Source organism: Lichenostomus cassidix, chromosome 1Aa (assembly GCF_008360975.1).
Source record: "Lichenostomus cassidix isolate B80296 chromosome 1Aa, HeHo_3.0, whole genome shotgun sequence".
Lineage (NCBI taxonomy): Eukaryota > Metazoa > Chordata > Aves > Passeriformes > Meliphagidae > Lichenostomus > Lichenostomus cassidix.
Genome location: NC_139480.1, coordinates 32,530,101 through 32,554,980, shown reverse-complemented (window position 1 = coordinate 32,554,980; position 24,880 = coordinate 32,530,101). Strand labels below are relative to the sequence as shown.

The window sequence follows — 24,880 nt, the reverse complement described above, 5'->3', positions numbered from 1 at the left end:
GCAGCGAGATGATTATTACTGTGTCTCACATCAAAACAGTAACAAGTGCTTCGGACCAGACATGGACAGGCAGAATCATAACTATGCCCATATTAGACACTAGTGGATGGTCTGCATGTGGTCTGCATCCAGGATAAAACAACTGCACTCACTAATGCCCATGTTCAACACAGCTAACAGCTGAGCACTAAGCGGCATGATCTGACACCAGATGATGGCATGTATACCTGACCTATCAGCAATGGCCACTTACCAAAATAATGACCTTCCACTCTTTAGCTATTCCACGCTAAGTCTGCCCCTCTCCACAACACAGGTAAAAAAGGCAGGTTTCTTCGGTGACCCAGAAAATACCCATTACATAGCTGTAACTTTTCAGCCACTCCTCAAAAGCCATCATAATGCTCCATTTCCTGAAGCAGGGCTCCCACATAAGCACCTGACAGGCTTTAAGGTCATGTCAGCATCTACCAGTACCCATCTGAAATCTCACCAGCTATCTGTCCTTCTCATTCAGTCTCTTGCCAAATATAAAATGCACAGGCAGCTCTTGTTCTCTCCCTGTATTACATGACCAAGAATAGAGACTTTCCTTGTTTCTTCTCTGAAAATCTGTTAAGCATTTGCTACTGATGATTTCATAAAATAACTTGCAATAAGCTATTAAGAAACACAGCAGCAGCTGAGAATCACTGCATGCAAATGAATAAAGGATGGATACAGTTTTCCCTAAGAAAAGTGGGTACAATTTTCTATTACAAGGAGATGTGGAAGCTATCAACTTTTCTGAATGCGGGGAGACAAAATGTGTAAACTGGAAAAAGATCCATATGTCTTCAGTTGTATCTTAGATTATTAAATGTGGAAGAACATTTATTAGGATGTAAGCATAATAAGCATAATTTTTTTAACAAAGAAATGCTCAGAAATGTGCTTCTCTTCCTTTTCAAAACACACATATAGCAGCATCTCTAAGCTACCTGAAGGCATTGCAAGCCACAAGTCCTATGCCCTCGAGGTGCCGACTACCATCACAAGTGTTTCCACCCCAGAACTCACTGTAAAAATAAGAAAAGTCATCCCCCTCTCTACAAGTATTACAAATGAAAGAGTTACATACAGCAGGCAGACTGAGCAGCAAGAAACCTGAACAGGGAAAATATCCCACAAGACAGGAATTCAAAACAATGTGGCAACGATAACTACAAGAAAAAATTATAAATTCTTCCCCTCATGCAGAATATTGCTGTCAAACAACTACCTTCACAAACAGAAAAGGAGTAAATATATGACAAGTTTTGTAAAAAGGTTATCCTGTTGACAGAAAAATTGATGTCTCCTAATTGATGGCTCCTTTCCAACACCATTTTTCATCTTCTTAGCTGGGCCTCTGTCTAATGAAAATTGAGGTCTTAAATAGAGCTAGTCAGTATATTTTTAATTAAGCCTGTTTTGTTTTTTTAATTTAATAATTTTGCAAAACAGACGTACCACTTTGCCCTTGTGTGATGGCAGAGGAGTTTCAAAGAGGGAGCTCATTGGAGCAGCTAACTATCTGATCACATGAAAGCCTTTGGAGAAAGCAAACTTCACGGCTGCAGAAATTCTCAAAGAAAACCATGCCTCCTTCATTACAGCAGTGAGAGGGAAGCTTCAAAGACTGCAACACAGAGATTGAAGCAATCTGTGTCCTGCTGAGAAAATTATATTGAGAGAAGAGTTTGTAGGTGTGTTTATGTCAGCTTTGACATTAAGAAAGACCATCCATCCTTCTTTCTCCAGACTTCTCCTTTTGGTCTTCCCATTCACCGGGGAAAAACTGGTTGCTTTGGATGCCCTCCACACACTTTTGAAAAACGAAGTCATCTGAAACCTATATAAACAGGCAAACTTCTCCTAAAGTAGTCTTCATACTCAACTGGAGTGACTTCAGATTAGGCTGTCAGTTCATGCCACATGTGACACAAAGGCGCCACCCCTGCTACACATGGTCCCCAAGAGAGGGACTAGGAAACAGACCTCCACAGTGTGGACTTTTAATTTGCTGCCAAGCCATATCTTCTCAAGTAACATAGCGGTCCAGGCACCAGCACTGCCAGGACAAACCACTAACTCTGTGAGGGTTAACTGAGCAAACCGTGGAACAGAAAAGGCTCTGAAGGGCACCGTGAGACATGCTGTCACTCTGTTGACCTTGAGAGGAAGATGAGTGAATTGCTCATTGAGTTGATGAGCCAAACTCACCAGAAAATCAATCCCCTTTTGCGGTCTCATTTGCTCTCCTGAGCTGGAGTGGAAAACCCGTCTAATAGCTTGCTAAGCCATCTCTCACCATTTTGTCTACTTCAAAAGCTGCCAGGAACAAGCTGTAGCAGCAGTCTGCTTGCCTGCATATGAGGCAACTCCCAGTGGTGTAGAAAGCCAGCCAAAAACTCTCTGTCTATATAAGTGGCAAGTGACCCAGCAGTGGCCTCCCATTTGCAGGCCCCAGGCCACTTCACCTGTCTCCCTGGCTGCAGCCCCTCCACTCCTGCCCTCCTGCCTCCTTCCAGCTGTAAGGCTGTAAAATGGCTGGCTACCTCTACATTTTAGACTGCTCTTATCTGTGCATTAAAGCTTCAGCCCACCTTTGAAGGTTATCTGGCTACTTGTTAAGGGCATGCTCCTGTAAGGATAGGGATGAAGATGACCATTTTGGATCTCCTGAGCACTGGAGAAGACACTTTGAAAACCCTGGTTCTGAGACTCAACCCTCCTTGGGTGATGTCATTCTGTCAGGTCTTGCCCACATCTGATGGGCAGCAGGAGCCAGGCCATTGACTTTTGAACGATGGTAAAACATACTAGCTAGGAAGAAACAGCCTCTGGAGGAAAGGGGCTAAGGGTAATTGCAAGAGACAAGATGAGGCTGGGAGGAGTTTCCCAGATGAAGAAACAACTTCAAATGACATTAACAGTTTTGTGCGTGTGAACAGCAGCTCAGATTTGTGCGTACATTTATCCTTGTACATTTGTACATTTATCCTTGAATGTAAAGTTTAGTTTGAGGGGCAGTATGACTAACGGCCAGCAATTTTTATTACATTATAGACACTTTAAATGGGTTCATTCTTAGCTTCACAGCTACTTTGCACCACACTGGCAATGTAAACAGGCTTTAAAATAGGAGTCTGTTGTGTTTGTGTTCACTCCAGCAACCTTTTGCACTGGAGTCAGGCCATTATGTCCTAAAGGCCAGCATCTGGTAAGTTAATAAGCAAGCCACAGAGATGAACAGTTTTTCAAATATACAGCAATTATCCTTTTGTGGATCTAAAAACCACTAAATAAAGCAATGAAACTTTCTTCTGCCAAGTATTTAATTGAAAAACGTGTAAACAGAACATTACTGACAGATCTTTTCCACTCCATCCTGCATGAGTAACAGAGAGGATCTTACGCTGCTGGGTGTCACACATACTGAGTCATATCCCATTCTTCCTCTTTCTAGGACATCCCCCAAATATTTTGTAAAATCTGTACAGCATTTCTAAAATCCATTCCACACGCCCTCACCAAAACTGGAATCTTTTGTTCTTCCTAACAGTCCCTATTCTGGCAAAGAGGAGACAGTGGTTTATGCCTCTTCATCAAAGAATGCTTTCTTGCCTGCTACTGCCCTGGGCAGCAACACAGAAGAACAGGGAGGAAGAGAAATGTTGGGTTTGGTAACCGTGCTGGGTGCTGCTTTTGCCACCCTGGGCAGAGGGCTTCAAATCATTCAAAAGAGGTATCTTCTTCCTCACTTTCACACCTCCTATTCCAGGTACCTGATTGAGTCTGTATTACTAATGAGCCACCCACAGCGGGTACCTATACAAGCAGCTGGCACAAGGTAGGTATCAGGACAACACAGCTGCAAGCCACAGGAGTCCCAGACAGCTGACAAACTGAACAGTCAAACTGAGATGCCAAAGTAGTAATAATGCCAGAGAAAGCTGGCAACAGCAAACAGTGTGCCCATAGTCCATCCTCCTTTTTGCATTCCTGATACAGATATGAAACTGCTGCAGGAGCAGATTGTTTCTTTCACATTAACCCAGGAAGCTCTAAAGCCCTTTATCTCCAGGATTCTTTCTTAGGGCAATGCTAAACTCATGCCAAAAAAAAAAAAAAAAAAAAGAAAAAAAAGACATTTTGTTCCCATAAGCTTTTGGAAAGCAGTCCAGCTGCTAATTGATTAATCAATTTTAGAAACACCTCAAACTTCCTTCCAAATTTGCAAGTTTGCACACATTTACTGTAGTTAAATCTCCAGCATCCTAGTAGATGGATGCAACCACTTAGACATCTAACTGTTTGAATGTGCATCTATAATTACCTGCAGAAGCAAAACTGCAGGCTGCTTTTGAAAATCAGCCCTGCTAGGCTATTTTTTCCCTATCCTGAACTAATATGCCTTTTGACATTTTTTTGAACAACACAGTTGCAATCCCAAAGCATGTAATGCTCTGACATTATTCCTATTTCATACACCTGCTGACTGGAGACCTCCAGTTATTCAATAACTGTGATGTCTGTAGTTGTTTTTCATTTTAGATCTCAAAGAGATTAAATTTAACCTGCATTTTATCATTCTCTGCTGTAATTATTCCAAGCATTTACTTCAGTGAGTTATTTACAGATGGAGAAGTAGGGGGAGATGGAAGATGTTAGAACTACCAAACAGCACCAGATGGAAAAGAGGACCTTGACCTGAAAAATACCTTGTTTCTCTGATGTGCTGTATTTTTAGAATTCTGATTCCCTTTTAACCTAATGTGGATTAATGAAAACCCAAAGGCTTTTTAAGGTAGAGTCTCATCATTTATCTTCACTGAGAAGCCATGTCTGTGTAAAAACATAAAGCGTATTAGGATTAAAAAAAGGTAATAAAGCTTCTGCTTTGAAACTGCTGTAAAGCTGAAGGGCCTTCACTTTTTTCTTTCTCAAAGGTTTATTGAAACAGAATCTGAAAGACACAGGCATCCACAGCTGTAACTTCTCACATAAAAGTTTAATGTAGAACTACAAAGTGACATGTTGCTATTATGTAGGATGCCTGTACAGATACAGGGCTTTTTTTTGGCTAGCACAGAACATCCTGGGTTATTTTTCATAGTATGTCCATGACAATGAATGAATAATGAATATTCGTACTTACAATTATTTTACCATCACGTAATACTACTTTCTGTGGAGGTTCATGTAATTTACCTAAATGTAGCAGAAACAGAATCAGGTACTGAAAGACCCTTGTTCACCAGCAAACAGCTTTACATTAGATATGTATTCCAATGGGAGGAAAAAAAAAAGGCTGTTCCTTTTCAGCACCATCCTGATACAAGAAGGACAACATGTACTTCAGCTGTTTTTCAGCAGACCATGCCAAAAGAGCATCAGAGTGGTAGCTATGCTGGGGTTGAAGGGAACAACACAAACACAAAATGAAGCTTAATTCTGGAAGAAAAAGTAAAGCGAGAGCTTCTTTCTAACACTACTTGTCTCTAAGAGCAAAGTTGGGCTATTGCAGAAGGCAAACACCATGCTGGCAGAACACTGGGGGAAGGGAATTTTAAAAAACAACTGAACTTCCAATAGCAACTTTTATGAGACAATCGTCACCTGTTTTTTCCTTTAAGTTTCTCACTTGGGAAATACAAAAAAGTAAAGCCATGAATAAAGGTGGCATTTGTCTTCTTCTACTACAGCACTCTGAGCATCCAAACAATTTACCATGAAACAGCATATGCAATCCAGATTTATTTCTTTGCTAGGGGGAGGAGGTTGTATTTGTTTAAAATGCTTGTTAAGGGGGATCTGAAACTTAGCGTCTACAATTTCATTTGACAATTTCAGAACAACGGTGCCCCTGATGTCTCTTGAGCAATAAAAGCACAGGGCCTACTCTCTTCAGCAATTAATAACTGTATCACAATACTGCTCTTGCCCTAGCTGCTTCCTTAGTGCTTTCACTGTGTTCTAAAATACTGATAAATACAAGCTGGCTCTTTTAGAGCCTTTCTCTGTAATATTCCTGACATCTTGAATGTAGCCGCTGCTAAAATCTACAGGTAGGCAGGAGCTGGGATCTTCCTCAAGTCTTCTTACAAAGATTGAGTTACTAATGGTTTCTTTCTTGGTTCAGGTTCAACAAATCTACTGAACCTAACTCACTTCCTCCCAAAGGACAGGTTTCTCCCCTCATCTGAACAGTGTCTGTTGTTACTTTAAATCACGGCTAATGTTTTTAAAAGTATATCTTACACATAAGTCAGCTGTAGATCTTCAGCATCAAAGGAGCCAAACAGAACTGCGTGAAGCAGTGTAACCTTAAGCTATAATTTAAAAATGCCATCAAGAAATCTCTCAAATAGTTTTTAAAATTTACTGTTGACCTAATAACCTCAGTCCAAAGCATCCAACTTCAAATAGTTGTTTTTGTTTTCCCTCCAAAAGAAGTATTGGTAAAACAAATGTATATATTGCAAAATATCTTGCAATTGATATACCAATGAGTTATCTTTACAACTCACTAAAATAGCTAATGATTTCATACAGGACGAGTAAATCAGGATAGCAGTGGTGCTGGCAGGCCTTAGGATGGAAGTGATTTGACAAAACTGGAATCCTACTGCAGTAGTTCACAGCGAAAGTTTAAAAAGCACAGCAAATGCAACCTTGCAATAATCAACATCTGGCACCAAAATGAACAGCAGTCACAGATGAAATACATATTTGAAAAATTTGTCACGGGGTCTTTCAAGTAATGAACATCCACTATTTGTTTGTTGAAATATTTTCCTTTTAGTATTGTTATGCATGTCTGAGAAATAAAGTTTGTAAAGAACAGCCAGAACTCAGCTGCACACTTAAACTGGAACTACAGAGGTGACTAAATTAATTTTAATTCCAAAAAAACCAAAGCCTGTACTGTCTTCCTTTTGGAGCTATATTCCTTCTACTGAACCTTCTTCTGTAGTGCCTTTAGTACTGAGTGCTTTAGCAGACAAGCACCCTCCCCATTTCAGCTGGACAAATAGGTTCTTATCTCAGCTGTAAAGTTCTGAAACAAGGAAAAGAGTTACTACACTAATTAAAACAAACAAACAACTCCCACCCCAAACAACAACAACAAAAGATAAAGACTCCCTTTTTTCTGTTTACTTTAGATGTTAGATAAAATGTCTAGGTGAGGGAACTTGGTCACAACTAAAAATGGACATAATTTACTTGGCCATAAAGGAAAGCTTTTGTCAGGACTGAGGCAAAAACTGGGGCTGTTAGCTGATGGCAATGTCTGCCAGAGGTTGACAGAATAGAATACTGAAAGCAGGGTGAAGACAGAGCTTCAAACCACCAGGTCCGTAAAGGTCATTTGGCCACAGGAGAAGATTCTGCAGGAAGAGAATATGGAGAGGTGGAGTATGGCTTCTCATGCCACCATGAGGTGGGGAGCAAAACCCTTCTCTTTGCCTAATGTTACAGCTTATCCACTAAGCTAGTCCTTAAGATTGTTACATTTCCAGAGCAGGATTTTTATCCCACTTCAGGAACATCCCACCACCAACTACAGGCTGATCAAGCCCTGCAAGGAACCAAGCCTTGAAGTCCTGCTTCTCGTGAAGAGGGCAGGATCTACTCACTGCAGTTTTATGCATACTTCTGAGATACTTCTGCCACCCTAGGCCTCAGGATAACTTTACATTACCCCCTGCCTAAGACTTAGTCTCTGCAACACACAGTTGAACACTATGCTGCATGCATAAAACAATGCAAAAGCTACAGGCACTACATAAAATCCTAAAAGAAGGAAAAAAATGAATGATTTGCAGGGTTAGATTGTTTGGAGTTGCTGTTGGTTTGGGGGGATGTTTAAATCTTTTTAACAACCTCTTATGCAAACAAAAGGAGGTAGGTAATAATGCTTACTATGAAATAAAGACCTTTCTTCACAGAAAACCCTGACAAAAACAATATACATGTGCACACATACATACACCTTTAAGTTCTCAGTGGAAAACTTTGTACTTTGAAAACTTCTGAAAAATCTGAAAATTCTGAAAAGTATTCAAATTGAAAAGTTATTATTTCTGATGGTAATGTTCATATTTTGTTTTCTGTTACAGTTTCTAAAGCGAAGCCCGCCCTTTCTACTATACACCACATTTTCTTTCAAGGTTTTCAAAGGAAACCTTTTCACAGCCACACTATGTCATCAGTGACACAGTCCATGGAAAGAAATAGCAAAGTAATTATAGCCAATTTCATGAGGAGCTGTACTCCTTTAATGCTTTCCTGGGAGAAGCCCAGCTTGCCTCCAGAATCTCCCAAAGACTGAGGAAGCACTAACATGAATATGGCTGCTGCACAGGTCAGTTCACCACAGGTCTCTTATTCGCTTCTGTGCCTGTGCTATTCCTTTCGTGACCACAGTTTTAGGTCTTCTTTTCCTTTTACATTAGAACTCTAGTATACTTTTTATTCAAATAAATAATTTAAACAAAACAAAAGCACGATACAATAAGTATTCAAGACATGGAAGCAGTTTTCAAGGGAAGCTATGAGCATTTGTAATTAGGCACAGCGCAAATGTTCACAGTGGAAGTCAATTACACTCACTACATGTTTTCACAGACAAAAACATTGGTTTATAAACATCCAACTCACTTCAGGGTCTTTTCTTTTACACTACTCTAGGTAAAGAAATATGTAGGAAGGAGTCATTTGCTTGGAAAAGAAACCTGTTGCAATAAACAAGAGGAGAAATAAAAGATTTTCGAGAGCATTAGCAGAAGGAAATGGGCCCATATAGAGGAGAAAACAGGAGAGGCAAGATCCTAAGGAGTGAACATGCAGCATCGTGCCTCTCACAGAGGCATACAAATAACTCAAGGAAAAACTCTCCGTACTCATGCAGGTTTGCCTCCATTACATGGTGCCTCCCACAACACTAGGTTAACTGTGGTAGCTGCCATTCACAACACCAGCTATGGATGCTCTTTGGCTAATCTCTTCTCTAACGCTGAGGAGTGCTCAGTATTTGTGTTGCCCTGGGCTTCCTCCTCTGGCCATGCTTACGCCCAAGCTCCCCAGTGGTGCCGGCGTACCAACCCCACTGCTAGGCACGGGCCCCCGCCCAGGCCGTGTGCCCCTCCGCAGCGCTGCCGCTGGCCGCTGTCGGAAGGGCACAGCGGCGGGGAAAGGCGCGGCGGGAGAAGCTCCGTCCGCAGGGAAGGGAAGGGAAGGGAAGGGAAGGGAAGGGAAGGGAAGGGAAGGGAAGGGAAGGGAAGGGAAGGGAAGGGAAGGGAAGGGAAGGGAAGGGAAGGGAAGGGAAGGGAGGGAAGGGAAGGGAAGGGAAGGGAAGGGAAGGGAAGGGAAGGGAAGGTAAGGGAAGGGAAGGAAGGAAGGAAAGGGAAGGAAAGGGAAGGAAAGGAAAGGAAAGGAAAGGAAAGGAAAGGAAAGGAAAGGAAAGGAAAGGAAAGGAAAGGAAAGGAAAGGAAAGGAAAGGAAAGGAAAGGAAAGGAAAGGAAAGGAAGGGAAGGGAAGGGAAGGAAGGAAGGAGAAGGGAAGGGAAGGAAGGAAGGGAAGGGAAGGGAGGGGAAGAAGGAAGGGAGGGAAGGGAAGGAAGGGAAGGGAAGGAAGGGAAGAAGAGAAGGAAGAGAAGGAAGGAAGGGAAGGAAGGGAAGGAAGGGAAGGAAGGGAAGGAAGGGAAGGAAGGGAGGGAGGGAGGAAGGGAAGGGAAGGGAAGGGAAGGGAGGAAGGGAGGGAGGAAGGGAGGGAGGAAGGGAGGGAGGAAGGGAGGAAGGAAGGAAGGAAGGAAGGAAGGAAGGAAGGAAGGAAGGGAAGGGAAGGGAAGGAAGGGAAGGGAAGGAAGGGAAGGGAAGGAAGGGAAGGAAGGGAAGGGAAGGGAAGGGAAGGGAAGGAAGGGAAGGGAAGGGAAGGGAAGGGAAGGGAAGGGAAGGAAGGGAAGGGAAGGGAAGGAAGGAAGGAAGGGAAGGGAAGGAAGGGAAGGAAGGAAGGGAAGGGAAGGAAGGAAGGGAAGGAAGGAAGGGAAGGAAGGAAGGGGAAGGGAAGGGAAGGGAAGGAAGGGAAGGAAGGAAGGGAAGGGAAGGAAGGAAGGAAGGGAAGGGAAGGAAGGGAAGGGAAGGAAGGAAGGAAGGAGAAGGAAGGGAAGGGAAGGAAGGAAGGAAGGGAAGGGAAGGGAAGGGAAGGGAAGGGAAGGGAAGGGAAGGGAAGGGAAGGGAAGGGAAGGGAAGGGAAGGGAAGGGAAGGGAAGGGAAGGGAAGGGAAGGGAAGGGAAGGGAAGGGAAGGGAAGGGAAGGGAAGGGAAGGGAAGGGAAGGGAAGGGAAGGCCCGGGCGGGGGCTAAGGGAGGCTGCCGCCCCCGGCCCGCCCGGCTGCTCCTCAGGGGCGGCTGTCGCCTCCGGCCCGGGGGAGCTCGGGAGGCCCAGCACAGCGCATGGCCTTGTTCTTGTCTCCACCTGCCGATTCCATCAGCGAATGTACTCGGGGGAAGCAACCTCACGGACAGACAGACAGACATGCCGGTGGTCATACAGCCGTGTTTCGGGGCTGTTCCTGCGCAAACACCGTAACGCGGGAGAGGAGACAAGACACTGACACCACAAGGGGTGACCAGGGGTCTTTCCACTTTTCCCCCTCAGAAAGTGCCCTGAAGAAGACAGGCAGGCTGCCATTCTGCCATCTTTCTTCCTCGTCAAAGCCATTCCTAGGTACCGCCGAGCCGCGGTGACCCAGGGCCGAGAAAGGCTGTCGTTCCGCGCCGAGAGGGCGGCGAAGGCAGGCGAAGCCCCTGTGCAAGCAGCCCAGTTGGCATTACAATGACTCGGTACATTTCTGGAGCTCACGTGTCAAAAAGTATCACTTTCAATTCACTGAGCCCTTCAAAAGAAGCACACACCAGGCCTCCAGCCTAACCTGGCTCTCACCCTCCCCAGCAAGGACTAAAAAAAAAGACAAGGAAGGGATATACAAAGGCATTTCTCAACTGCTAAATGGCCCAGTATACCCGTAACCTCAGCTTCTCTGCTTTATAGCAAGAGAGTGATGAAAACCTGATGGGACAGCATGCAGGCTGCACTTTGAGCCACCGGGCTGCATTTTTGGAATTGGGCAGAAATAGTGTGGACACCTGGGAAGGGCATGGGCAGCAAGGGGAAATACTGTCAGGAAAGGAAGAGATTAAAAATATTAAGAAAAATTTCTGACTACAATTTTAAGAGGTGAAGTGCTGGCACAGATCAATTCTCCTGAAAAGCAGGAATCAGGCTTGAAGCTGGCTCCTGATACGCTGTTTGAAGACCTCAAAATCAGAGCAATTTAGACAGCAGCTTCTTCAAGGAGTCCAGATAAAACTACAAAGACATAAAATTCCAGTCAGACACAGGAAATTCTTGGGGGAATTCAAGAATTTTATGAGTCAGAAGACAAAAATCCCTCTGAATACCTAACTAAACTAATCTAATGAAGTAGTCACCAGGCAAGAAGTGTGATGAATCTGCATGTCAGGAAGGACAAATTTAAACTAACAGGAAATTGAACAACCTGAAGCTGTTTTCAGTTTTACTCCCTGTGCCCTGCTTTTTTTTCTGTAAAGGTGCAAACCGAGTTGACAGCTGCAGAAGCTGAGGGGACTTTCTCATTTTAGAGGAAGTCTCAATTTAAAAGAAATTAATTACCTGGCATCCTTTTGAAAAGGTGGTAAGTTGTTTATTTATGATCCATTATTTGCACTACTGTAGACCCTTCGGGGCCAAGTGCAGTTGGCCACTGACCATTGCAAAGGAATGAAGTAAAATCAATATTGTAAAGTTTATAACCTAACATTTAGCTTTTTCCCTGGCAAGCAGAAGTGAAGCTAAATGCTTCCTATCAGATATTTTATGCATGCTAGTAACTAGAGGGCTTAATCCTAAATGATAGCTGCACCTGGTCGAGCTTCATACTGAGGTGCATGCTTACATTTTAGCATGGAAAAGTTGAAAGAGACATTTCCACAGAGATCATCATGCCCTCAAAGGCCTAAACTTTAGGTAAATGGAATTTGAAGACCATCTGTGTGAAACAATACTGTACAGAATGTTACCTTGTCTGTGTGGTGGAGCTATACCTAGACTCAAAAAAGAAAGGGTTTACAACTGAATAGTACTGCATCCCAAATGCTCTTTGTCAGGAGTGAGGAGTTTTTCAGTTTATAACATTTTCATTAAAAAATCTCTCATTTAGGAAATTAAGTATATTTTAGCGAATTGCACTTTGCAACGATCATGTTAGAATTCCTAAAACTACAAAGATTAATACTATTCTCATTATATTGCTTCTATATTAAAACTGAGTTTGCATCAAAGCCCTTTTGTTATTTCAGGTTTGCCTCAGCTTCAGGGATGTAAATCTACAGAGATGCCAGATTTTTTTGCTTGCTTCAATGAGATCTGTCATTTCAAATGTCTTCATTCCAGAAAATACAAAAAGAAAAATGAAAATTCTCTCTAAACAAGCTTTCCTCCAGAATGGTTCTTGAGTTAACTAAAATGTTTCATTATACAAAGAGCTCATTATATGAAAACAAAAAGACTATATTTTAATTTTGATTTATCCTCCAGCGTTTTGTATTTCATACTAAAAATTGCAGATAAAAAGTTGTGCTGAAATAATTTTGAGATTAAAAATGAGGTCTTCTTCCTCAAAAGACAAGCCACTGGTCTCTCAGCTTCCAGAGGCTGATGCTGCACTGCAGTAGTTAGGCATAGGTTGAACTGACTGCAAACTGCTTTTATATAAATTTAGAACACTTCTTAGTTTTCTATCTGAACTGCCTGTCTGGATCCTCCTATTTGGGGTTGATTCTGGACTCCACTTAAAACACTAATTGTTTATATTAAACAGACAAGAGAATGTGTGATGTATTTTAGCTGTCAAAAGTGTTGTGAACAGCAGCAGCTGGAAGAGGAATGTTTAATTCACTCCGTTACCCCCAAGCCTTTTAGAATCCTGTATCAGCAGCTATATCTTAGTCTTGCAGGCAAAGAAAATAGGGTATGAAGGGGTGGTAGCACTGCAAAGCTTATTCTACAGGAGAAAAACCTCAAGGGGTATTCAAAAGCCATAACATTGTCATTATTATGTCAAAATAGCGCATCACTAAATCTACAACAGTATTGATGCATCTGTGAAAGCTGTGCACATTTTTGTGTGGAACAGTTCACATATTATGACTTGTTTCTTGTGCTGGTTTACTCACGCTTAGCTGATGCCAGAGACATGATGCAGGTAGTGATGGGAGATATCACTTGAACTATTTGCTATGTGATACTGCTAAAAAAATACTCTTAAATCTTCTGGACATGGGGTCAATGACTTGTGAGAAGCTGTGAGTAAGAATAAGTTTCCACCCCTGTACAATTTATTATCACAGGGTATCTCAGACACATGCTTGGGACAGTTCCCTCACCATAACTTTGCAGCATAAGCTTGTACTGGGACCAGCAGAGCCTGAAACAAGCGTAAGAGTTGTTACTTAAGAGAGATTAATAAAGGCTTGCTAAGTGTCAGGATCAAGTTGCTTTCAAAAGTTTATAAAAACTTCAAATTTTCAAAAGCAGAAAAGCATCCAACCATATTTGTATTATTTTGTGTATTTCCTTGAGGAAGCCTTCTAAGTCAAACAGCAAATTAGCTGCACATGGAAAAATGATCCTTCTAGTGTCTGAAAACATTAGGTAAAAAGATGCAGGAGCTTGTGCAAACTGCTGTAGTGCAGGATTTCTGGTTTTTCAGGCCCGACTTCTGCCATGTGGTTTGGGGTACTTTTTTTTTTTTTAATGTCACATTTACAGAATGGATTTGGCATGCTCAGGAAAGGAACACTGCTTTTGTTCATCCTATCAGTCTTTTGCTTGTCCAATTGCCACGGCTGTATTAGTAGGAAAAATAGACCTAACGAGGTGTAAAATAATGCTCTACATTTAAAACCAGCACTGGAGCTCATTTCACTTCAATATTTACTTCAAAAGTAAACTCTACTGAAACCTGGCATAAATAGCGCCAAATTAGTTTGCAAGGTATTCTAAACTTACCGAAGCAAAGTCGATTAACACCTCATACACAATTGTTTATTTGGTTCCCTACTACCAAAACTTCAACCAAGAGAGCTCTGCTATGAAGCAAGAGAGGAGATATATGTCGGATAGTCTTGACTGGAAGAGGAATTCTTAACAGAACAGCAGTTAGGCAGCAGAAACATCATCCACACCAAGATAGTAAGCACGAACAGCTAAGTTGAAAAAGTAGCTGGAGGTAGAGATTTTAATGAGATTTTAATTTGATTTATTGCTTATTACACCCCACGTGTCCCACTTCTCATTGTCAGCCCTTCCACTTTGTTTCTACAATTAATTAGCTTTTCCTTAAGCTACTTCTTTCCTTTTTCACTTAAAAAGGCAGCAAACTGGGTCTTTGAGCTTCTTCTCAGGCAGTGTGTCCTTGGGAATGTGAAGTCAAGGAACTGTAGCCTTGATTCGCGCTTGGAAGGAGCTGTACAGAGACTTTGTTTAGGTTTGAGAGATGAGTCTGTGGTTCCTTCTTAAAGGAAAGTTGTACAAACACTTTCACCAGAGAAGGAAAAATACAAAATCTTGACAGGGACTCAGTAGGAAATCTTCCATTAAAAAAAAAAGGTTTTTAAACAAAAGGAACATGAAATGCTTACTTGCTGTAAGTGAACTTTTTTCACAGGGATGTCTTTCATCAAAAACACACTCAACACAGAACAGTCAGTAACCTGCTACTCAGAAGGTCCAATGGGAGGCTTGTGTTCCAAACAACTTCTAATCTATATCCAAAGTGGAGACTTAGGGGAAAGTGTCTTAAAATGGCTGAAACAACCCATCAGCTTCTTGCCCTTCTCTGTCCCCTGCCCTCAATCATCTTAGTTCAGCTACTTCCTCACTGTTCATCAACTCAGGTGCTTACCCATTTGTGGGGAGAAAGTTTAATTCACTAAACCAGAAGAAAATTACTCAACTTTTTTTCTGGGCTAACAAGCTCAATCAGTTAACTGAGAGGTTAAACAAGCACTGGAGGCAACACAAGGTAGAAGGTGAGAACACAGGGCAAGGAATGCAAGGATGACTGACTGATAAAACCTCTGCTGTTAGAATAAACGAAACCTCTGAACTCAGCTTTGACACTACATATGTGCAGTAGTATCAGAGAATCATGATTATATTCTGACCACCACAAACCACAGATTTGATAAAAGCCTGCCGGAGGTCAGTACCTTTATAATTCAAATAAGCCTGAAATAATCCTTCAGTTCCAAAGATCTCCTCTGTCTCAGCATTACAAAAGGCAAAGTATGTGAATTTAGAACTTAAAATACCTAGGCTCACAGTGAGCAGGTAGCAGAGGATGCACTTTTCTGGAAAGGCACTGAAATACACTGTGCTTTTCATTCCCTGAGCATGCTCTGAGCACTTTAAAAACCAGATCAAGAAAAACTCGAAAGCTACAGTACGTCACTTCCGAACCCTGTCTTAGGTATAATAAAATCTAACCTTTGACACCAAGCTACTCCAATACTGATCCAACCCTATTCAACAAACAGACCTTTTCTTAAAAACTACATAACTCCCCACATGTACAATCTCTGTTTACTTAAGTTCTGAGTGGTCAAAGCGGATTTAGCAACATCCCAACAATGGAAGTTGCAGGAACAGGAAAGGACTGGAATGCCAGAGGTTGCTGGGTCTTCCTTCTGTACCTTTCACATGTTCATGAGATTCCAGCCAAAATAACATACATTCTAGCTGCAGAGCACTCTTAGCCTTAGTAAAAAAGATCTGCTTTCAGTTGCCTAAAAGGGACTGTTCTAAGCCCAAACCTCCACTGAAATGTAAAGGGTGTCTAGTACCCTGATTGGTTTGCAGTCACATAAAAAAAAATTTGTGTACTTCTTCCCAGCTCCCTAGGAAACTGAGGCATACCCATGGTTTTAAATGCTCATGCTGTAATTATGTCACTTCAGGTGTTCTCAATAGGATTCCTTCCTATAAAGGAACTAAAGAGGTAAAATACCATCCAAATTGCTGCAGGAAGAGAATGGAGCCAATAGTACTGTCAGTGTCTGACAAATTACTTGCTTCCCATGCCACAGGTAACAGCCCTTGAAGAAGCTCACTGAAAACCCAAACAAGCCTTGAAGCTTCCGGCTTAAGAGCAAGAACTAGAGGACCTGAGGACTTCTGACCCACATTCCAAAATGGACCATATAAATGTACTTCCCTCCCTTGCAGGTAGCTTAATGAGCTGTACAGGTTGCATCTGAGATCAGCTTCAGAGCCTCACCACCCTGATTAAAATATTTTGGCATGAAACATGATGGTACTTCATTTGCACAAGGCACTATCCCATTGGTGTATTTTTGAGGGAGGAGGTTGAGCAGGGAGGAGGAAGAAGTCTCAGCAGCAAAACTTCCAATGTTCGGCCTTTATTTTTTAGTGTTCAGCACTACGATCACTAGGTATAATATTTGTTTCACACTGCTACTCTAATACATTTTTAATCTACACCCTAAGAAATGTTAAGTCTAAAATACTTGCAGAGCTATGAATTGTTTTCTAGAAATGCCTGAAACAAAGTGATCACCCTTTGGAGAGCTGTTTGTGCAATGACTGATCATCTCTATTGTTGGCATTCCCAGGGGTCACAGAGGGGTTCAGCTGCATTGTACCAGGGCAGAACTGAAAAGAAAGGCTGTCACAGCCAGATGATTGTGCAATCTAGAGAAACCAACCTGTGAGTGCCAGTTATTAAACATACAAATAAATGGGGCCTAAGTTTTAAATTGATGGCAGGTTTGGGAATTTATTTTTAGTTTGTTTCTACATAATAATAAGCCACAGTCTCTAGCTGTCTAGAAAACTTTCTGAAAAATTCTTAAATTTTTAAAAAAATTTTGACTGGAAAAATTAGAGAATTTGGATAAAAATCAACCAGCTCAACTGTTTTCCACTCTTTATTTGGCAAGCATATAGTGCAAGTCTTTGTTTGAAATGTTTCCAATATCAAAATATGTTTAAAAATCTGAGTGGTATATAGAGTTCAATACATAGGAAAAAACCCAAATCTTTTCATTTTGTTGGCCAAGTTAAAGCACACTTGCCTAGATAGACAAGTCCCCAGTGTTGTTTCCATATACAAGTTTGTTCCCCAAATAAAAAATGTCATAGTTCTAGCTCTAGCCGCCCCACCCTCTGGGACTAACCTTAGTCTCCTCTGTTTGAACATTTTACCCCTTTCTGCAGTAAGAACATATAGCAAAGACTTTGCATTCATCCAAATATGTAAACTGGGTGAGCAGGACAAACAATAATTTTATATGTAGCTTTGTGCTAGCATGTCTTTCTACTAGCCTTGTGTTTAAAATCTACTTTCCTGTGCTCATTCCATGTGACTATTTTTTTTATTTTTTTCTTCATTGATCTGTATTAGATAATTTAAATATTTGCATAGGCTTCAATAAATATCCGTTTGTTTCCTGAGAGGGTAACATTCTTCGCTCTTGCTTTGAATGTTTTTTAAATACCTGCTATCACTTCTCTAGCTCTCTAATTCCCCATCATTCATTAGTTTTAAAACAGACCTGCAAAATAAACCCTATCATTGAACTAATGAGATATGGGTGGTAAGTTTCTGTAAATACTGGCCGAATTAAAGGTAGAATGTCTGCATAACTTAGATAATCTTATTCTTTACATTGCAGTGAAGATGACACTGCATGCCATTAATCTATTAATCTTCATTAATTCAATGAACACTCTGCCTTATTCTTTCAGCTTCTTTAACAGAATACCTTTATGTTATTAAATATGAAGTAATACAGTCCCATCCAAATGTTAAAGCAGAACTTCAGGCTGTAATACATTCAATTATTTAGGTATGTTAATATTATTGTGCATCTCCATCTGTGTGAGGTTTAACTCTGGCACTGGACAAAAAAGTTTATGAAAATTTAAAAAAACATGTAAGAACTATTAGCAGAGGAACGAAAGAAATAAACTGTTAGTGCTTGTATAAATTATGAGAAACTCATTAAAGCTCAATCATTTCGTGGGTAAGTAAAAACATTCTCAGAGGCAAAGTGCCAGAGGAAATCTCATGAGTTTCAGCTTCTGAAGTTTCCCAATAACCCTTTTTGCTGTGGGAAGGAGGGTAGAGGGCACAGGGATAGACAGAGTCTCTGTATGGTCCACCCCTGTCTTGATCATCTTAAGGCCCTGGCATTTGGATGAAGGTGCATGTCCTCACTCCCACCCAGATACATTCAAGTTGCCTTGCCACTCTGGGTGCCATACTAACAGGTAACCAAGTAAGTGACGACATAGGTCTCCAACTTGGACTTGTGTATAGTCTTCACAGGAGGCAGGGAGGTGGTCAGGTACCCTCTCTGTCCTCCCAGAAATGGAGTCCAGGAGCAGGCATGTCCCACCAGGAAGTAACTGGTATGTTACACATCCTGGCCAGGAGCATGTCCTTTAGGAAAAGACCTTCCTGGTGTGAGAAAGCTAGGGGAACACAAAAACTTATCTTAATGTATCATTAAATAAATTATTTTTACTGAGACTAGAGCAAGGGAGTTAAGATTACAGTTCTGCTGTGTATGTTTCTTTGCTTTTTTAGGAGCAAGACTTATTTTGTTATGGTCTATACTGTAATGCCTAGAACCAAAGGAGAGAAAGCAGCTGCTGGCATGGATTTCAGCATCAAGCTGATCTTCAACAGGAAAATGCTACTTTGTTTAATCATACTGCCACAACAATACAGATGCAGGTACGTCTGAGATATATTGTCATTGTGGGGCCAGGGAAGAGTCACACATGCAGACAGTAAAGAAAATAGAATGGTTTAAAAAGAGAGCTCCTGTAATTCTCTCCATCAAAGCCAGTTAAAAGGGTAAGTGATGACCAACATAAATTCGGTTTGCCACAGTCTAACACTGATACTAACTCATGACCCAAAGTACAGCTCTGACAGTAGTCTTTCAATCAGGGTTTTCTCACTATATTTGAAAGCAGGGAGTGCTTTCATTTCAGTGAAGCACTGTCTTCCTCTCTTGCCTTTTTAAGTTGTTTCAAGAACCTTAATGCTCTCAACACAGTACTTTATGCAGCAGATTTTTTAATTCACAAACTTTTTTTTTTTTGCTACTCTTCAACCTAAATATATCTTAATCGGTTTCCAGATAGTCTATCAGAGTTCTATCTGAGAGTTCTATTTATTCTATCTGAGAGTTGACATTTCAAATCCCAGTCCTCTGTGTGTCAATATTCCTGGGACTCCATTTAAATCCCTTATAGTGTGTGTGACAGGGAAAAAAAATCACTGACTGAAGGGGAGATAATAGTATGGAAGTGAGTATATGAGCACTTTCAAAATCCGTACATCTTAGAGTAAACACTTTTTAAAAGAGAATATAAACAGGGCAATTCTGTTCTCATGACCACCTCCTTGAAAAGTAAGAGGCAGAAAGAGAATACTTCTGGTTTTAAATGTTAGTTTTTTAGAAGTACACCCTTCCATTTTCATATCTGCATTTATTGTGTCAGCCTTCCTTAACTTGCTTACAGCAATAACAGAATAAACGACTTTGACTTTTCTAAAGTTTCTCAATAGTGACATAAATCAGAAAAATCTCATCCTACTAAGCTTTCCAAAAAAATTCACATGCTTTCTGCAACATGCCAAAGACCAGTTTAATATTTTGGCCCTGACTGAAGCTAAATTGAATACGATACAACATTTTTTATTCACTCTTATTATCCTGAGGCCATCTCTCTTTGAGTTCCTGCCTGTGAACAGATGAATAGCAGTGAATCATCAATTTGCAAAACATATTTTATCAGCTTTTTCACATCCTAAAATTCTCACTCATAATTCAAGAAAAAGTGATAAAAATGCAGCAGCTTTCTCGAGTAATTGTTCCTGGAGACACAGAAGCAGATTTGGGTTTGTTTAGGAAAGGTAAGATAAAAAAAGGGAAATGAAAATGCGTACAAGGAGAAACAAAACTAAAATAATCACAGCTAAATTCGTCTTTCCCATAAATACACTCCACAGAAGCTCTATGTACAAGAGGCTTACTGACACTGAGCAGAAGAATTTGGGAGCAGTTGTGTAGTTTCCCACTTAAATTTATTATTTTCTTTCTACTATGCCTCCACAGCATCAGCCATAGAAAATTACTTGGGGATCACATCCACTCATTCCCAACTCTCAGCACATCCATTCAAGTGATAATCTATTACGACTTTAACTGTCAAAGTTACGTACCTAACTCTAAAATTGATGGGCACTCAAAAGAGTGATTCAGTGAACCCTGAGTCAGACTTCTCCAGCAGAAGAGATGAACTCATCTGAGGATGTTTATCTCTTCCAACTGACTCCAGATGAAACTCAGAGGGCGATTATGTTACAGTTAGTTAAGATAATCCCACTCCTCTGATATGGCAATAGCTTGTGTAAAATATCCCTCCAAATGAAATGCTACCATTTCTCCACAGACATACAGGGATTGTGTAAAGGCCAGACACACACATAACCTGAAAGGGATAATATGGACATAATGAAAGCACCTCCATTGCTACAGCTAGTAAAGAAAAGATTAGTGCTGAATTACATACTTCAGTTTTATTCACAACCAAACACTGTGAATATTGATTCTGTGATCTTGATAGGCACAGTGTTTGGAGAGGAGCATACAGTCTTAAGATTGTTCAGACACCTGGACCATGGCTGATGAAAAGGTTGGGACCACTTTGTAAAGAACAAAAAGCAGGCAAGACAATCATAGACAAAAAAAATAGAGAATGGTAATTCACCCCCCAGTGTAAAGCAAGGTTGTTAAGACTTCTGATCCAATCACACGGGGATAGGAGTCTTTCAGATATGCTTTCAGCCCTTGTAACTAAATTCACTGTTGTCTGGCATTAGGCCTGATTGTGATGCCCATGCTCACATAAAACTCAGTGCAAAGTGTGTCTAACTTAAACTGGCAGCATTAGACCTCATTGGTGTTTTGACTTAGGACTTAATCCTAAGCAGATGGCTGCTCACATGTACAGTGGCAGTTGCAGTGGTATGACACAAACTTGCCTACCATTACATCTTAAAGGCTGTGATTGCCACTAAATTAAGTCAACATAAGACAAGTTAATGTTCTTTGCTTCATACTCAGATCAACACTGTAAAGATTGTGATGGTGATCACTGAACATTCCAGTTTGATTAAAAGCAGCTTGCATTCTTTCCCTTTACTTTTAGTACTACAAAACCTGAAATCAGTTTTGATAAGAGACTAAAATGTGAAATAGCAAAAGCTGATAGATCGTTCATATAGTTTCTTAATAGTCATAAATTTACAGCACTACATCAATGAAAGAAAAACTCTTTTAATCTTTATTGAATCTTCTGTCATTAATAATTATCATGCAGATAGTTTATACAGTCTAATTTTTTTTCAAATTACAGGTTTTTTCCAGTTTCAGCTAATACTGTATATCATCCTCGTCATCTTGTACAAACAAGATGTTAGTTTTTTTCTCTAACAAATTCAGAGGGAAGAAATAAAAAGAACTAGTATCTCCTTCTTATTCAAATTCATAATCCCATAAACCATGCTAATCAAAACAGAAGATGTGCTATTTTGGACAACATGCATGCAGCCACAAAAGATACTGTGCTTAATGAGACATTGCCTAAAACCAAAACAGGCAAATGTACTTTATGGTAGTGAGAAAATAATGAGAAAAAGAGTGGACACACTGACCATAACCACCCTGTCCTGTTAAATTCAACAAGGCACACAGGCAAAAAACACCCCTGTAGTCTTCTCTCGCATAGACAGGCTGTTGAAGTCCAAAGAGCCATCTGACACAGTGTGTGGGGGCACCAGTGGGGGCTCCAGGGCTCTCACCCCCTCTTCTCTCCCAGAGGCTGATGAGCCTGGCAGTGTGGTGCTTGTCCCAATGGCTTTACACAGATCTAGATCTCCTTTGAGCTCAGTTCTGGTCACAGCAGTGCCAAGCACCTCCAGATTGTCACAACTGAAATGATGCTATTGCTGTCTTAAGTTGTTGCTGTCCTTATAGAAGCTACAGACTCCTCCCAGAGTTGGCAGGGAAGCCAGGGTGGGTGAAGGAAAGCATCCTAAGGAATTCTTCTCCCTCAGACAAACCCAGGGAGTTTTGTTAGGTTAGGTTACTGTCGCTGTTGAGCCGCTAGCAGAGAGAAGAATCCAGTTCTCAGTGGCAAGAAGGAAAGACCTTTACTGTTTTGATTTCATCATATATATAGAGTTTTCAAAGGTCACCCAGATTGGTCAGTCAGAAGCCTCCCCCTAGGCCTGATTGGCCAGGCCTGCACCGTCCAAGTCTTGGGACACTGTTTTTAATAACATCCAAACTTTATCTTTATTTATAAAACACAAAAGGAATTCTCATGGGAAAGACCTGTACTAGCCACAGGTTACGTTTGGTTATGTTTGGTTTGATTTGGTTTTACTGTGAAACTGGAAAGCCGACATGAAGCAGCTACAAGACTGTGGAAGAAAAAGTGGGACCACTCCTCTGCTGAGAAGCCACATTTTCATAAACTTCCTTTGATTTAATAGGCCATCACATGAACAGAAGAACTTCCCTCCTCCACAAGAAGACAAGTAGGAATTTGTAGTATCTCTGGATTTTAGTATCTCAGAGAGCACTAGCCTTGCCACCTTGCACTCTGCTCTTTCCTGCTTTGACCTTGTCTGTTGTCAAGAAGGCAGAATAAAAAAGTGTATAAGGAACAAAGGATGCCTTTTCATAGGACAACTGATGTAGTGGTCTACCCAAAGAAGAGCTTAAGAACTACTGAGTTAGCATTTGATTTCGCAGCACAGCCTTAGTCGCTACTCAAATGAAGAAAGGGCATGAAGAAAGAAATGAGTGAAATATTCTTAATTCAGTTGAACACACACCATGATGCCTTTTCTATTGCTTTCCAGAGATTCTTTCTAACAGAGCTCCAGTCTAAAATGAGACACTTTGAAAAGGCCACCCATGATGCAATTTATGGTGGACCTATGAGGTGATCTTAACTGAGAAAGTGTTTCCACTGCTCTTGGAAACAGGTCTTGGACATGCTCAATAGAATGGGACAGCTCTTCCCCTGAAAATTCTTACAAAGTAAACAAACTAGACAGACAACGTGCAGGAGCAAAAAGGCGTAGGGAAAAAGTACTTTGCCCAGGGCACAGAGCTGTCAGATATGCCGGAAAATTATACAGGATCAGCAGATGCCCATACAACACTAAAAACAGGAACCACCCATCCACATTATGGCCAAACCTGCACATCCCAGCTACCTATATACACCCAAGTAGATGATAGTGGTTTCTTCACCAGAAGATAGTTAAGATGTGAAGTGTTCTTGTTTCCTACCAAATTCTTGTTTCCTGGCACTGTGCAATGAGCTAAACAATATCCTGTGTTGCTGCTGTTCAAAACCTCTGCAGAAGAGTGCACATGATGCACAATGCCTTAACACTCCACTTACAAGTGTATTATAGTTTAGCTTTCAAATTCCAAAGCAGACAGGCGATTTTCTCCTATTTCATGTTTTAAATGAATAGAGTACTAATAAAGCAAGGTAGCAATACATCTGACTTGCACTGTAAATGGTGTGGGTAAGTTGCATTAGAGCTATATAACAATCTTGTGAGCCACAGCTGGGACCTGAAACCTCCCTGCTTGTCCATTCTTGTGGCTTCTCTTTCATGTACTCCATCTTTGGCTAATTCAAGGGGACTATGGCAAAGTTAATTGTCACAGTTAGTCTGAAATAGGGTTAATTTTACTGAATGAATGCTCATTTAAAAGGACCCAGAAAACTCTTTATGAAGTTTGTAATGTAGGATGATTCAACAGTGTCACCAAAATCTTCTATTTTGTTCATTGAACAAGACTGCAATGCTAGCAGCTCTTGAAAAGTAATTAGGTAGCCTTGTTCAGTAAAAAATTGCACAGTTGTTAAGAGGCCTAGCAAGTCTTGTGTATTTATAAAATTCAGCCATCCAGAACAGTAAAGATGTTATAGTGCTCAGTGTTGCTAACTGGAAAGAGCAATTTGCTGACTAACAATAGACTAACACCCTAATGGACCAAAACTATCTGAAGCAGCTATATTAAGATGAATTTAAAAATCCTCAGCCAATCTACTTTACAATTTATAATCTCAGTACCACAGTTTCCAATTCCATGTAATAAATCCATGATTTATATATTATTCATGTCTTCTCAGACTACTTTGCCAAATTGTTTCTTAAAGACAGCCTTTTTTAGCTATTGATAATAAAAAATAGAAAATACTGTCTTCAGCAGTTAGAAAGAAGGGTAAGAAATTCTCCTAAATAGGTCTGATGAATTTTCTTAAGTTAATAATAATGGAAAACCTAAGTATTAATATTTTCATTACAGGACCAATTTAAACACATTGCAAAATCCTTCTCAGCAAGATACTCACAGCAAAGCAAGAAAGAAGCTGTGACAACTATTAAAGGATACATAATGACAAAAAAATAGAAAATTGTATATGCCTTTGTTGATATTACATTCCTGGCTCCATGAGCAAGGCCCTTTAACACACAGTTTTTACCACATCCCAACAAGCAGTGCTTCATGCCAGAGTGGTACCATGAGCCTGTGTGCTACTGCACAAGGGCAGAGCATTTTTAAGTAGCCATATTAACAAGTACACAAAGGAGGGAGGAGTGTCTTACTAAAAAAATCAGAAAAAATAGAAATCATG

At 40.8% G+C, this 24,880-nt stretch overlaps 1 protein-coding gene across 9 annotated transcripts in view; it reads right to left on the bottom strand.

Moving 5' to 3' along the window:
• The window catches only part of MSRB3 (methionine sulfoxide reductase B3), an 83,299-nt gene that overhangs the window by 6,763 nt on the left and 51,656 nt on the right, over window positions 1-24,880 (bottom strand). The window lies entirely within an intron of this gene.